This window comes from Bos indicus x Bos taurus, unplaced genomic scaffold (assembly GCF_003369695.1).
Source record: "Bos indicus x Bos taurus breed Angus x Brahman F1 hybrid unplaced genomic scaffold, Bos_hybrid_MaternalHap_v2.0 tig00003389_arrow_arrow_obj, whole genome shotgun sequence".
NCBI classification, from domain to species: Eukaryota; Metazoa; Chordata; class Mammalia; order Artiodactyla; family Bovidae; genus Bos; species Bos indicus x Bos taurus.
The window spans coordinates 56,009-67,915 of record NW_020867655.1 but is presented as its reverse complement, the minus strand read 5'-3'; the positions used below and the strand labels follow the sequence as shown (position 1 = coordinate 67,915).

Sequence of the window (11,907 nt, the reverse complement as noted above, 5' to 3'; positions counted from 1 at the left end):
AGATCAAAAGTGCCGAGCCAAGTGACCCCTTGAGGCTTCCAAGAGCTTTTCTGTCTTTCACACACTAAGTAAATACTGAGCACCTACGATGAGCTAGGAGGCATGTAATAAGTTTCAGGGAATAGAAGGCGGAGAGAAGAAGACACAGAGTTCCTGCTTTCACTGAGACGACTCTAATGATACATCACAGGCAGATCCTTTGAGAACCTATAGAGGGGCCTCTTCCCTCACCACAAAACCTGGGTGTCAGGGAAGGCTTTCCAGAGGCACCATTTCGTTGAGGTCCATAGGTTGAACCTAGGTAAACCAGGGTTGAGATGCAGGAAGAATTTCAGGCAGGGAAAATAGCATCTTGGAAGGCTAGGTGACCAGGGAAACTTAGGACATTCAAGAAACGAAAAATGCCCTATGGGATGGAAGCCAAAGAGTGCAGAGGGCATTCCAGGCAAAAGACATCAGAGAAGAACGTGAGGAGCAAGCCTGAAGGGAAGTGGTCGTATCTTCAATATGCTGGGAAAATACGAGAGCCGTTGGAGCAGGGAGGTGACAGCATTGCATCTGCATTTCCAAAAGGTCATCTTGCTCCACATCACTAATGATTGGAGAGGCTCAACTCCAAACTCCAAGGAGGGACCACTTCACATGAGTCCGATTGGGCCTCACTGCGATGTCTGTCAATAACCAGTGCTGGAGAAGATGTGGAGCAAAGGGAACTCTCCTCCACGGTGAGTAGGAATGGGCGTGGGTAGAGCCGGTATGGAAAAGAATATGGAGGTTCCCGAAGGAACTAAAAGTGGAAGTAGCGTATGGTTCAGCAGTCCGACTCCCAGGCATAGATACACCCACGGTATAAGTGAACAAGATAGATGCCCCGTTTGGGCACATCTATCTGTGCGTGCGTGCGCACATGCGCATGCGCGATGGCCTGCGAGGCAGGGGGTGGGGCGGGGGCTGGGGCTCTGGCTGGAGTCCGTGCAAGCCCCGGGATTGCCTGAGGCAAGCCAAAGGAGCCCCAGATGGAGACGGGACTGCCGGTCGTCGGGTGTCCTGGAAGCCGAATGCGAATGCGGAGGGGCTCGCGGGCCGCGCGGAGGCAACCCAGGTCTGCAGCGGGAGTCGGGGCCCCGGCCAGCCGCTCCCCGCGGCCCGGGAGGGGCTGGGGCTGCGGGGGGGATCCAAGAATCGGGACGCGCGGCGGGGGCTAAAGGACCTCTTCTGGTAGGCAAAAAGCCTCGAGCACCCGGGATTCCCAGGTGGTCTCCCATCCAAGATCCTAACCAGGCCCGACCCTGCTTAGCTTCCGAGATCAGACGAGATCGGGCGCCTTCAGGCTGATAGGGCCGGAGCCGGAGGCGGTTGGCGCGGGGCGCCCTAAGAGCCTTGGGCTTCGCCTCCCTTTCGCTCTGCCCTGCAGGTCGGGCCAACGGGCCGCACCTCTCGTCGGGGGGCGTGCTGTACTTGAGCCGCAAGACCGCGACCGGACTCCAGCCTGCTGACGCCGGCCCGCCCCCCGAACACCGCCAATACCAGACCAGCAAGCGCCTGGCCGGGCCCGGGGGCCCGAGGGGCTTCCAGGAGCCCCCATTGACCGGGAGGGCGTGCGTGCGTGCGTGCGCGCGGGGCCTGGGGGCTGGGCTGAGGGGTGCGGAGGTCTCGGCGCCCTCCCACCCGCGGCCACTCCAGACCCGGCCGCGCTGGCTGAGCGGGGCCTCCCCCGGATCCCATTCGCTGCTCAGGCCCGCGCGGCCCCGGAGGTGTCGGTCTTCGGCGCCCGCCGCCTCCCAACCCCCGCGGCCCAGGGGCCTCTGAACCTCCTGCGGGCCTAGGCGCAGCGAAACTTGAGCGCCCAACTTGCCCGGCACCTGTCCGGTGCCCAAACCCAGCAGAAGCCAGGGAGGCGCGGTCGACCGGAGCGCCTCAGCCCCTCCCCTTCGCACTACCGAGGCCCCCCCTTTGACCCCACGCCAAGCCCTCGACCTTCCTGAGAGAGCAGACGAGCCACAGGCAGGCACACAGACAGACACACAGACACTCGCACGCACCCACGCCAAGGGAGACAGCTGGCCTGCGCAAGCTCCTGAGCCAGAGCCAGAGCGCCTGGGAGAGGCGGGGGCAAGACGAACGGGCCGGCGGCTGGCTGTCAGGAGATACAGAGGCAGAAATACATGAAGATTCCGAGACAGACTCCAAGACGGCAAGAGGAGATACACACACACACACACACGCACACACACACACACTTGAGTGTGGTCTTTGGAAATACTTGTGTTCGTAGTTGCTGGGTTGAGCCCAACTTTAATACAACCCATGGACTGCGGCCCCTCAGGCTCCTCTCTCCGTGGCATTTCCCAGGCGAGGATACTGGGAGTGGGTTGCCATTTCCTTCTCCGGCGGGATCTTCCCGACCCAGGGATCAAACCCCAGTCTCCTGCGCGCGGATGCCTTGCCATCTGAACCAGGACATTGCTAATTCCCTAGGCAAAATACAAAGAATAGAGCTCGTGTTCTACTAAATGGAAAGATGATTTCAAAAACAGAAGCTGTCCTTTGTTGGTATCTTTGAATCTTTATGTAGTTTTCGTTGATTTTTACTGTTAAGGCTAACTGAACAAGGCAAGAGAGAAACCCAGAATTGAAAAGCAATTGACGGTTTTGAAAGAAACATGTGCAGGTGAAGCTCTCTTCCTTTTTGAGAGATGGTTAAATGCAAAATCTTGATTCAACACATATGACTTTTGTGCACTTTCTTTCAAATCTCCATGACAAAACCCTAAGGCGTCCAGGAAGAAAGGAGTAGAGGGGCAGACAAAAAGAGCAACCTTTCCCCTTGGTGCCATCGCAACCAGCTGCTTAGTTCCTTCATCTCAAGGACTATCATCTGGGCTTCTCTGGTTTGTCTGATTCTTGTTTCGGGGACCGTTTCTCGTCACAAGGCTGTCAACAGTGGGGGTGGGTGTGTGTGTGTGGGGGGGGAGCCCTTCTTTCCATTCCACATGAGACCCAGTGGACAATCCAGGCCCTGCCCACTGCATTGAGTGTGCAGCAACAATATCAACGGTAATGCGGGTGAACAACACGTATTCCTGGAATGCACTCCGTTGGCTACTGACTGTGTGTGGTGGTGGTCTGGAACCTAGACCTGGAAGCTTTCTGGATGATTGCAAATGACACCAAAGTCTGAGGACGATGGAAGATCTTCACATTTCTGCAAGAGCCACACACCTCCAGAAGGAACCACAAGACTTGCCTGAAATGGTCAAGGTATAAGTCTTGGACTCAACGTTGGAAGGTCTCCACCTTTGCTATGGAAGTCAAACGATCTTTCTTTGAAATGAAAATGGAGCATACTGAACGTTCACATGCTTCTAGAGCATTTGAAAAGCCCTAACTTGTAGAAATCTGCTGTACGAGTTCCTTGAAAGCAAGAACCTCTATGTATGGATATGTCTTCATGCCTTAGATTGTGCCTCGAATATAGTGTACACATCAACCCAGGAAAGGAAAGAATTGACTCGCCAAATAGACAAAGAGATCAAAAGTGCCGAGCCAAGTGACCCCTTGAGGCTTCCAAGAGCTTTTCTGTCTTTCACACACTAAGTAAATACTGAGCACCTACGATGAGCTAGGAGGCATGTAATAAGTTTCAGGGAATAGAAGGCGGAGAGAAGAAGACACAGAGTTCCTGCTTTCACTGAGACGACTCTAATGATACATCACAGGCAGATCCTTTGAGAACCTATAGAGGGGCCTCTTCCCTCACCACAAAACCTGGGTGTCAGGGAAGGCTTTCCAGAGGCACCATTTCGTTGAGGTCCATAGGTTGAACCTAGGTAAACCAGGGTTGAGATGCAGGAAGAATTTCAGGCAGGGAAAATAGCATCTTGGAAGGCTAGGTGACCAGGGAAACTTAGGACATTCAAGAAACGAAAAATGCCCTATGGGATGGAAGCCAAAGAGTGCAGAGGGCATTCCAGGCAAAAGACATCAGAGAAGAACGTGAGGAGCAAGCCTGAAGGGAAGTGGTCGTATCTTCAATATGCTGGGAAAATACGAGAGCCGTTGGAGCAGGGAGGTGACAGCATTGCATCTGCATTTCCAAAAGGTCATCTTGCTCCACATCACTAATGATTGGAGAGGCTCAACTCCAAACTCCAAGGAGGGACCACTTCACATGAGTCCGATTGGGCCTCACTGCGATGTCTGTCAATAACCAGTGCTGGAGAAGATGTGGAGCAAAGGGAACTCTCCTCCACGGTGAGTAGGAATGGGCATGGGTAGAGCCGGTATGGAAAAGAATATGGAGGTTCCCGAAGGAACTAAAAGTGGAAGTAGCGTATGGTTCAGCAGTCCGACTCCCAGGCATAGATACACCCACGGTATAAGTGAACAAGATAGATGCCCCGTTTGGGCACATCTATCTGTGCGTGCGTGCGCACATGCGCATGCGCGATGGCCTGCGAGGCAGGGGGTGGGGCGGGGGCTGGGGCTCTGGCTGGAGTCCGTGCAAGCCCCGGGATTGCCTGAGGCAAGCCAAAGGAGCCCCAGATGGAGACGGGACTGCCGGTCGTCGGGTGTCCTGGAAGCCGAATGCGAATGCGGAGGGGCTCGCGGGCCGCGCGGAGGCAACCCAGGTCTGCAGCGGGAGTCGGGGCCCCGGCCAGCCGCTCCCCGCGGCCCGGGAGGGGCTGGGGCTGCGGGGGGGATCCAAGAATCGGGACGCGCGGCGGGGGCTAAAGGACCTCTTCTGGTAGGCAAAAAGCCTCGAGCACCCGGGATTCCCAGGTGGTCTCCCATCCAAGATCCTAACCAGGCCCGACCCTGCTTAGCTTCCGAGATCAGACGAGATCGGGCGCCTTCAGGCTGATAGGGCCGGAGCCGGAGGCGGTTGGCGCGGGGCGCCCTAAGAGCCTTGGGCTTCGCCTCCCTTTCGCTCTGCCCTGCAGGTCGGGCCAACGGGCCGCACCTCTCGTCGGGGGGCGTGCTGTACTTGAGCCGCAAGACCGGCGACCGGACTCCGGCCTGCTGACGCCGGCCCGCCCCCCGAACACCGCCAATACCAGACCAGCAAGCGCCTGGCCGGGCCCGGGGGCCCGAGGGTCTTCCAGGAGCCCCCATTGACCGGGAGGGCGTGCGTGCGTGCGTGCGCGCGGGGCCTGGGGGCTGGGCTGAGGGGTGCGGAGGTCTCGGCGCCCTCCCACCCGCGGCCACTCCAGACCCGGCCGCGCTGGCTGAGCGGGGCCTCCCCCGGATCCCATTCGCTGCTCAGGCCCGCGCGGCCCCGGAGGTGTCGGTCTTCGGCGCCCGCCGCCTCCCAACCCCCGCGGCCCAGGGGCCTCTGAACCTCCTGCGGGCCTAGGCGCAGCGAAACTTGAGCGCCCAACTTGCCCGGCACCTGTCCGGTGCCCAAACCCAGCAGAAGCCAGGGAGGCGCGGTCGACCGGAGCGCCTCAGCCCCTCCCCTTCGCACTACCGAGGCCCCCCCTTTGACCCCACGCCAAGCCCTCGACCTTCCTGAGAGAGCAGACGAGCCACAGGCAGGCACACAGACAGACACACAGACACTCGCACGCACCCACGCCAAGGGAGACAGCTGGCCTGCGCAAGCTCCTGAGCCAGAGCCAGAGCGCCTGGGAGAGGCGGGGGCAAGACGAACGGGCCGGCGGCTGGCTGTCAGGAGATACAGAGGCAGAAATACATGAAGATTCCGAGACAGACTCCAAGACGGCAAGAGGAGATACACACACACACACACACGCACACACACACACACTTGAGTGTGGTCTTTGGAAATACTTGTGTTCGTAGTTGCTGGGTTGAGCCCAACTTTAATACAACCCATGGACTGCGGCCCCTCAGGCTCCTCTCTCCGTGGCATTTCCCAGGCGAGGATACTGGGAGTGGGTTGCCATTTCCTTCTCCGGCGGGATCTTCCCGACCCAGGGATCAAACCCCAGTCTCCTGCGCACGGATGCCTTGCCATCTGAACCAGGACATTGCTAATTCCCTAGGCAAAATACAAAGAATAGAGCTCGTGTTCTACTAAATGGAAAGATGATTTCAAAAACAGAAGCTGTCCTTTGTTGGTATCTTTGAATCTTTATGTAGTTTTCGTTGATTTTTACTGTTAAGGCTAACTGAACAAGGCAAGAGAGAAACCCCAGAATTGAAAAGCAATTGACGGTTTTGAAAGAAACATGTGCAGGTGAAGCTCTCTTCCTTTTTGAGAGATGGTTAAATGCAAAATCTTGATTCAACACATATGACTTTTGTGCACTTTCTTTCAAATCTCCATGACAAAACCCTAAGGCGTCCAGGAAGAAAGGAGTAGAGGGGCAGACAAAAAGAGCAACCTTTCCCCTTGGTGCCATCGCAACCAGCTGCTTAGTTCCTTCATCTCAAGGACTATCATCTGGGCTTCTCTGGTTTGTCTGATTCTTGTTTCGGGGACCGTTTCTCGTCACAAGGCTGTCAACAGTGGGGGTGGGGTGTGTGTGTGTGGGGGGGGAGCCCTTCTTTCCATTCCACATGAGACCCAGTGGACAATCCAGGCCCTGCCCACTGCATTGAGTGTGCAGCAACAATATCAACGGTAATGCGGGTGAACAACACGTATTCCTGGAATCCACTCCGTTGGCTACTGACTGTGTGTGGTGGTGGTCTGGAACCTAGACCTGGAAGCTTTCTGGATGATTGCAAATGACACCAAAGTCTGAGGACGATGGAAGATCTTCACATTTCTGCAAGAGCCACACACCTCCAGAAGGAACCACAAGACTTGCCTGAAATGGTCAAGGTATAAGTCTTGGACTCAACGTTGGAAGGTCTCCACCTTTGCTATGGAAGTCAAACGATCTTTCTTTGAAATGAAAATGGAGCATACTGAACGTTCACATGCTTCTAGAGCATTTGAAAAGCCCTAACTTGTAGAAATCTGCTGTACGAGTTCCTTGAAAGCAAGAACCTCTATGTATGGATATGTCTTCATGCCTTAGATTGTGCCTCGAATATAGTGTACACATCAACCCAGGAAAGGAAAGAATTGACTCGCCAAATAGACAAAGAGATCAAAAGTGCCGAGCCAAGTGACCCCTTGAGGCTTCCAAGAGCTTTTCTGTCTTTCACACACTAAGTAAATACTGAGCACCTACGATGAGCTAGGAGGCATGTAATAAGTTTCAGGGAATAGAAGGCGGAGAGAAGAAGACACAGAGTTCCTGCTTTCACTGAGACGACTCTAATGATACATCACAGGCAGATCCTTTGAGAACCTATAGAGGGGCCTCTTCCCTCACCACAAAACCTGGGTGTCAGGGAAGGCTTTCCAGAGGCACCATTTCGTTGAGGTCCATAGGTTGAACCTAGGTAAACCAGGGTTGAGATGCAGGAAGAATTTCAGGCAGGGAAAATAGCATCTTGGAAGGCTATGTGACCAGGGAAACTTAGGACATTCAAGAAACGAAAAATGCCCTATGGGATGGAAGCCAAAGAGTGCAGAGGGCATTCCAGGCAAAAGACATCAGAGAAGAACGTGAGGAGCAAGCCTGAAGGGAAGTGGTCGTATCTTCAATATGCTGGGAAAATACGAGAGCCGTTGGAGCAGGGAGGTGACAGCATTGCATCTGCATTTCCAAAAGGTCATCTTGCTCCACATCACTAATGATTGGAGAGGCTCAACTCCAAACTCCAAGGAGGGACCACTTCACATGAGTCCGATTGGGCCTCACTGCGATGTCTGTCAATAACCAGTGCTGGAGAAGATGTGGAGCAAAGGGAACTCTCCTCCACGGTGAGTAGGAATGGGCATGGGTAGAGCCGGTATGGAAAAGAATATGGAGGTTCCCGAAGGAACTAAAAGTGGAAGTAGCGTATGGTTCAGCAGTCCGACTCCCAGGCATAGATACACCCACGGTATAAGTGAACAAGATAGATGCCCCGTTTGGGCACATCTATCTGTGCGTGCGTGCGCACATGCGCATGCGCGATGGCCTGCGAGGCAGGGGGTGGGGCGGGGGCTGGGGCTCTGGCTGGAGTCCGTGCAAGCCCCGGGATTGCCTGAGGCAAGCCAAAGGAGCCCCAGATGGAGACGGGACTGCCGGTCGTCGGGTGTCCTGGAAGCCGAATGCGAATGCGGAGGGGCTCGCGGGCCGCGCGGAGGCAACCCAGGTCTGCAGCGGGAGTCGGGGCCCCGGCCAGCCGCTCCCCGCGGCCCGGGAGGGGCTGGGGCTGCGGGGGGGATCCAAGAATCGGGACGCGCGGCGGGGGCTAAAGGACCTCTTCTGGTAGGCAAAAAGCCTCGAGCACCCGGGATTCCCAGGTGGTCTCCCATCCAAGATCCTAACCAGGCCCGACCCTGCTTAGCTTCCGAGATCAGACGAGATCGGGCGCCTTCAGGCTGATAGGGCCGGAGCCGGAGGCGGTTGGCGCGGGGCGCCCTAAGAGCCTTGGGCTTCGCCTCCCTTTCGCTCTGCCCTGCAGGTCGGGCCAACGGGCCGCACCTCTCGTCGCGGGGCGTGCTGTACTTGAGCCGCACGACCCGCGACCGGACTCCAGCCTGCTGACGCCGGCCCGCCCCCCGAACACCGCCAACACCAGACCAGCAAGCGCCTGGCCGGGCCCGGGGGCCCGAGGGGCTTCCAGGAGCCCCCATTGACCGGGAGGGCGTGCGTGCGTGCGTGCGCGCGGGGCCTGGGGGCTGGGCTGAGGGGTGCGGAGGTCTCGGCGCCCTCCCACCCGCGGCCACTCCAGACCCGGCCGCGCTGCTGAGCGGGGCCTCCCCCGGATCCCATTCGCTGCTCAGGCCCGCGCGGCCCCGGAGGTGTCGGTCTTCGGCGCCCGCCGCCTCCCAACCCCCGCGGCCCAGGGGCCTCTGAACCTCCTGCGGGCCTAGGCGCAGCGAAACTTGAGCGCCCAACTTGCCCGGCACCTGTCCGGTGCCCAAACCCACCAGAAGCCAGGAAGGCGCGGTCGAGCAGAGCGCCTCAGCCCCTCCCCTTCGCACTACCGAGGCCCCCCCTTTGCCCCCACGCCAAGCCCTCGACCTTCCTGAGAGAGCAGACGAGCCACAGGCAGGCACACAGACAGACACACAGACACTCGCACGCACCCACGCCAAGGGAGACAGCTGGCCTGCGCAAGCTCCTGAGCCAGAGCCAGAGCGCCTGGGAGAGGCGGGGGCAAGACGAACGGGCCGGCGGCTGGCTGTCAGGAGATACAGAGGCAGAAATACATGAAGATTCCGAGACAGACTCCAAGACGGCAAGAGGAGATACACACACACACACACACGCACACACACACACACTTGAGTGTGGTCTTTGGAAATACTTGTGTTCGTAGTTGCTGGGTTGAGCCCAACTTTAATACAACCCATGGACTGCGGCCCCTCAGGCTCCTCTCTCCGTGGCATTTCCCAGGCGAGGATACTGGGAGTGGGTTGCCATTTCCTTCTCCGGCGGGATCTTCCCGACCCAGGGATCAAACCCCAGTCTCCTGCGCGCGGATGCCTTGCCATCTGAACCAGGACATTGCTAATTCCCTAGGCAAAATACAAAGAATAGAGCTCGTGTTCTACTAAATGGAAAGATGATTTCAAAAACAGAAGCTGTCCTTTGTTGGTATCTTTGAATCTTTATGTAGTTTTCGTTGATTTTTACTGTTAAGGCTAACTGAACAAGGCAAGAGAGAAACCCCAGAATTGAAAAGCAATTGACGGTTTTGAAAGAAACATGTGCAGGTGAAGCTCTCTTCCTTTTTGAGAGATGCTTAAATGCAAAATCTTGATTCAACACATATGACTTTTGTGCACTTTCTTTCAAATCTCCATGACAAAACCCTAAGGCGTCCAGGAAGAAAGGAGTAGAGGGGCAGACAAAAAGAGCAACCTTTCCCCTTGGTGCCATCGCAACCAGCTGCTTAGTTCCTTCATCTCAAGGACTATCATCTGGGCTTCTCTGGTTTGTCTGATTCTTGTTTCGGGGACCGTTTCTCGTCACAAGGCTGTCAACAGTGGGGGTGGGGTGTGTGTGTGTGGGGGGGGGAGCCCTTCTTTCCATTCCACATGAGACCCAGTGGACAATCCAGGCCCTGCCCACTGCATTGAGTGTGCAGCAACAATATCAACGGTAATGCGGGTGAACAACACGTATTCCTGGAATCCACTCCGTTGGCTACTGACTGTGTGTGGTGGTGGTCTGGAACCTAGACCTGGAAGCTTTCTGGATGATTGCAAATGACACCAAAGTCTGAGGACGATGGAAGATCTTCACATTTCTGCAAGAGCCACACACCTCCAGAAGGAACCACAAGACTTGCCTGAAATGGTCAAGGTATAAGTCTTGGACTCAACGTTGGAAGGTCTCCACCTTTGCTATGGAAGTCAAACGATCTTTCTTTGAAATGAAAATGGAGCATACTGAACGTTCACATGCTTCTAGAGCATTTGAAAAGCCCTAACTTGTAGAAATCTGCTGTACGAGTTCCTTGAAAGCAAGAACCTCTATGTATGGATATGTCTTCATGCCTTAGATTGTGCCTCGAATATAGTGTACACATCAACCCAGGAAAGGAAAGAATTGACTCGCCAAATAGACACAGAGATCAAAAGTGCCGAGCCAAGTGACCCCTTGAGGCTTCCAAGAGCTTTTCTGTCTTTCACACACTAAGTAAATACTGAGCACCTACGATGAGCTAGGAGGCATGTAATAAGTTTCAGGGAATAGAAGGCGGAGAGAAGAAGACACAGAGTTCCTGCTTTCACTGAGACGACTCTAATGATACATCACAGGCAGATCCTTTGAGAACCTATAGAGGGGCCTCTTCCCTCACCAGAAAACCCGGGTGTCAGGGAAGGCTTTCCAGAGGCACCATTTCGTTGAGGTCCATAGGTTGAACCTAGGTAAACCAGGGTTGAGATGCAGGAAGAATTGCAGGCAGGGAAAATAGCATCTTGGAAGGCTATGTGACCAGGGAAACTTAGGACATTCAAGAAACGAAAAATGCCCTATGGGATGGAAGCCAAAGAGTGCAGAGGGCATTCCAGGCAAAAGACATGAGAGAAGAACGTGAGGAGCAAGCCTGAAGGGAAGTGGTCGTATCTTCAATATGCTGGGAAAATACGAGAGCCGTTGGAGCAGGGAGGTGACAGCATTGCATCTGCATTTCCAAAAGGTCATCTTGCTCCACATCACTAATGATTGGAGAGGCTCAACTCCAAACTCCAAGGAGGGACCACTTCACATGAGTCCGATTGGGCCTCACTGCGATGTCTGTCAATAACCAGTGCTGGAGAAGATGTGGAGCAAAGGGAACTCTCCTCCACGGTGAGTAGGAATGGGCATGGGTAGAGCCGGTATGGAAAAGAATATGGAGGTTCCCGAAGGAACTAAAAGTGGAAGTAGCGTATGGTTCAGCAGTCCGACTCCCAGGCATAGATACACCCACGGTATAAGTGAACAAGATAGATGCCCCGTTTGGGCACATCTATCTGTGCGTGCGTGCGCACATGCGCATGCGCGATGGCCTGCGAGGCAGGGGGTGGGGCGGGGGCTGGGGCTCTGGCTGGAGTCCGTGCAAGCCCCGGGATTGCCTGAGGCAAGCCAAAGGAGCCCCAGATGGAGACGGGACTGCCGGTCGTCGGGTGTCCTGGAAGCCGAATGCGAATGCGGAGGGGCTCGCGGGCCGCGCGGAGGCAACCCAGGTCTGCAGCGGGAGTCGGGGCTGGGGCTGCGGGGGGGATCCAAGAATCGGGACGCGCGGCAGGGGCTAAAGGACCTCTTCTGGTAGGCAAAAAGCCTCGAGCACCCGGGATTCCCAGGTGGTCTCCCATCCAAGATCCTAACCAGGCCCGACCCTGCTTAGCTTCCGAGATCAGACGAGATCGGGCGCCTTCAGGCTGATACGGCCTGAGAC

The 11,907-nt window shown here is 55.9% G+C and overlaps 4 pseudogenes; all 4 read right to left on the bottom strand.

Annotated features, from left to right (window-relative positions):
• Window positions 1–1,228: 1,228 nt before the first annotated feature.
• Window positions 1,229–1,348, bottom strand: LOC113888972 (annotated as a pseudogene).
• A 3,409-nt stretch (window positions 1,349–4,757) lies between these two features.
• Window positions 4,758–4,877, bottom strand: LOC113888971 (annotated as a pseudogene).
• Window positions 4,878–8,289: 3,412 nt separating this feature from the next.
• On the bottom strand, window positions 8,290–8,409 carry LOC113888970 (annotated as a pseudogene).
• Window positions 8,410–11,787: 3,378 nt separating this feature from the next.
• LOC113888968 lies at window positions 11,788–11,907 on the bottom strand (annotated as a pseudogene).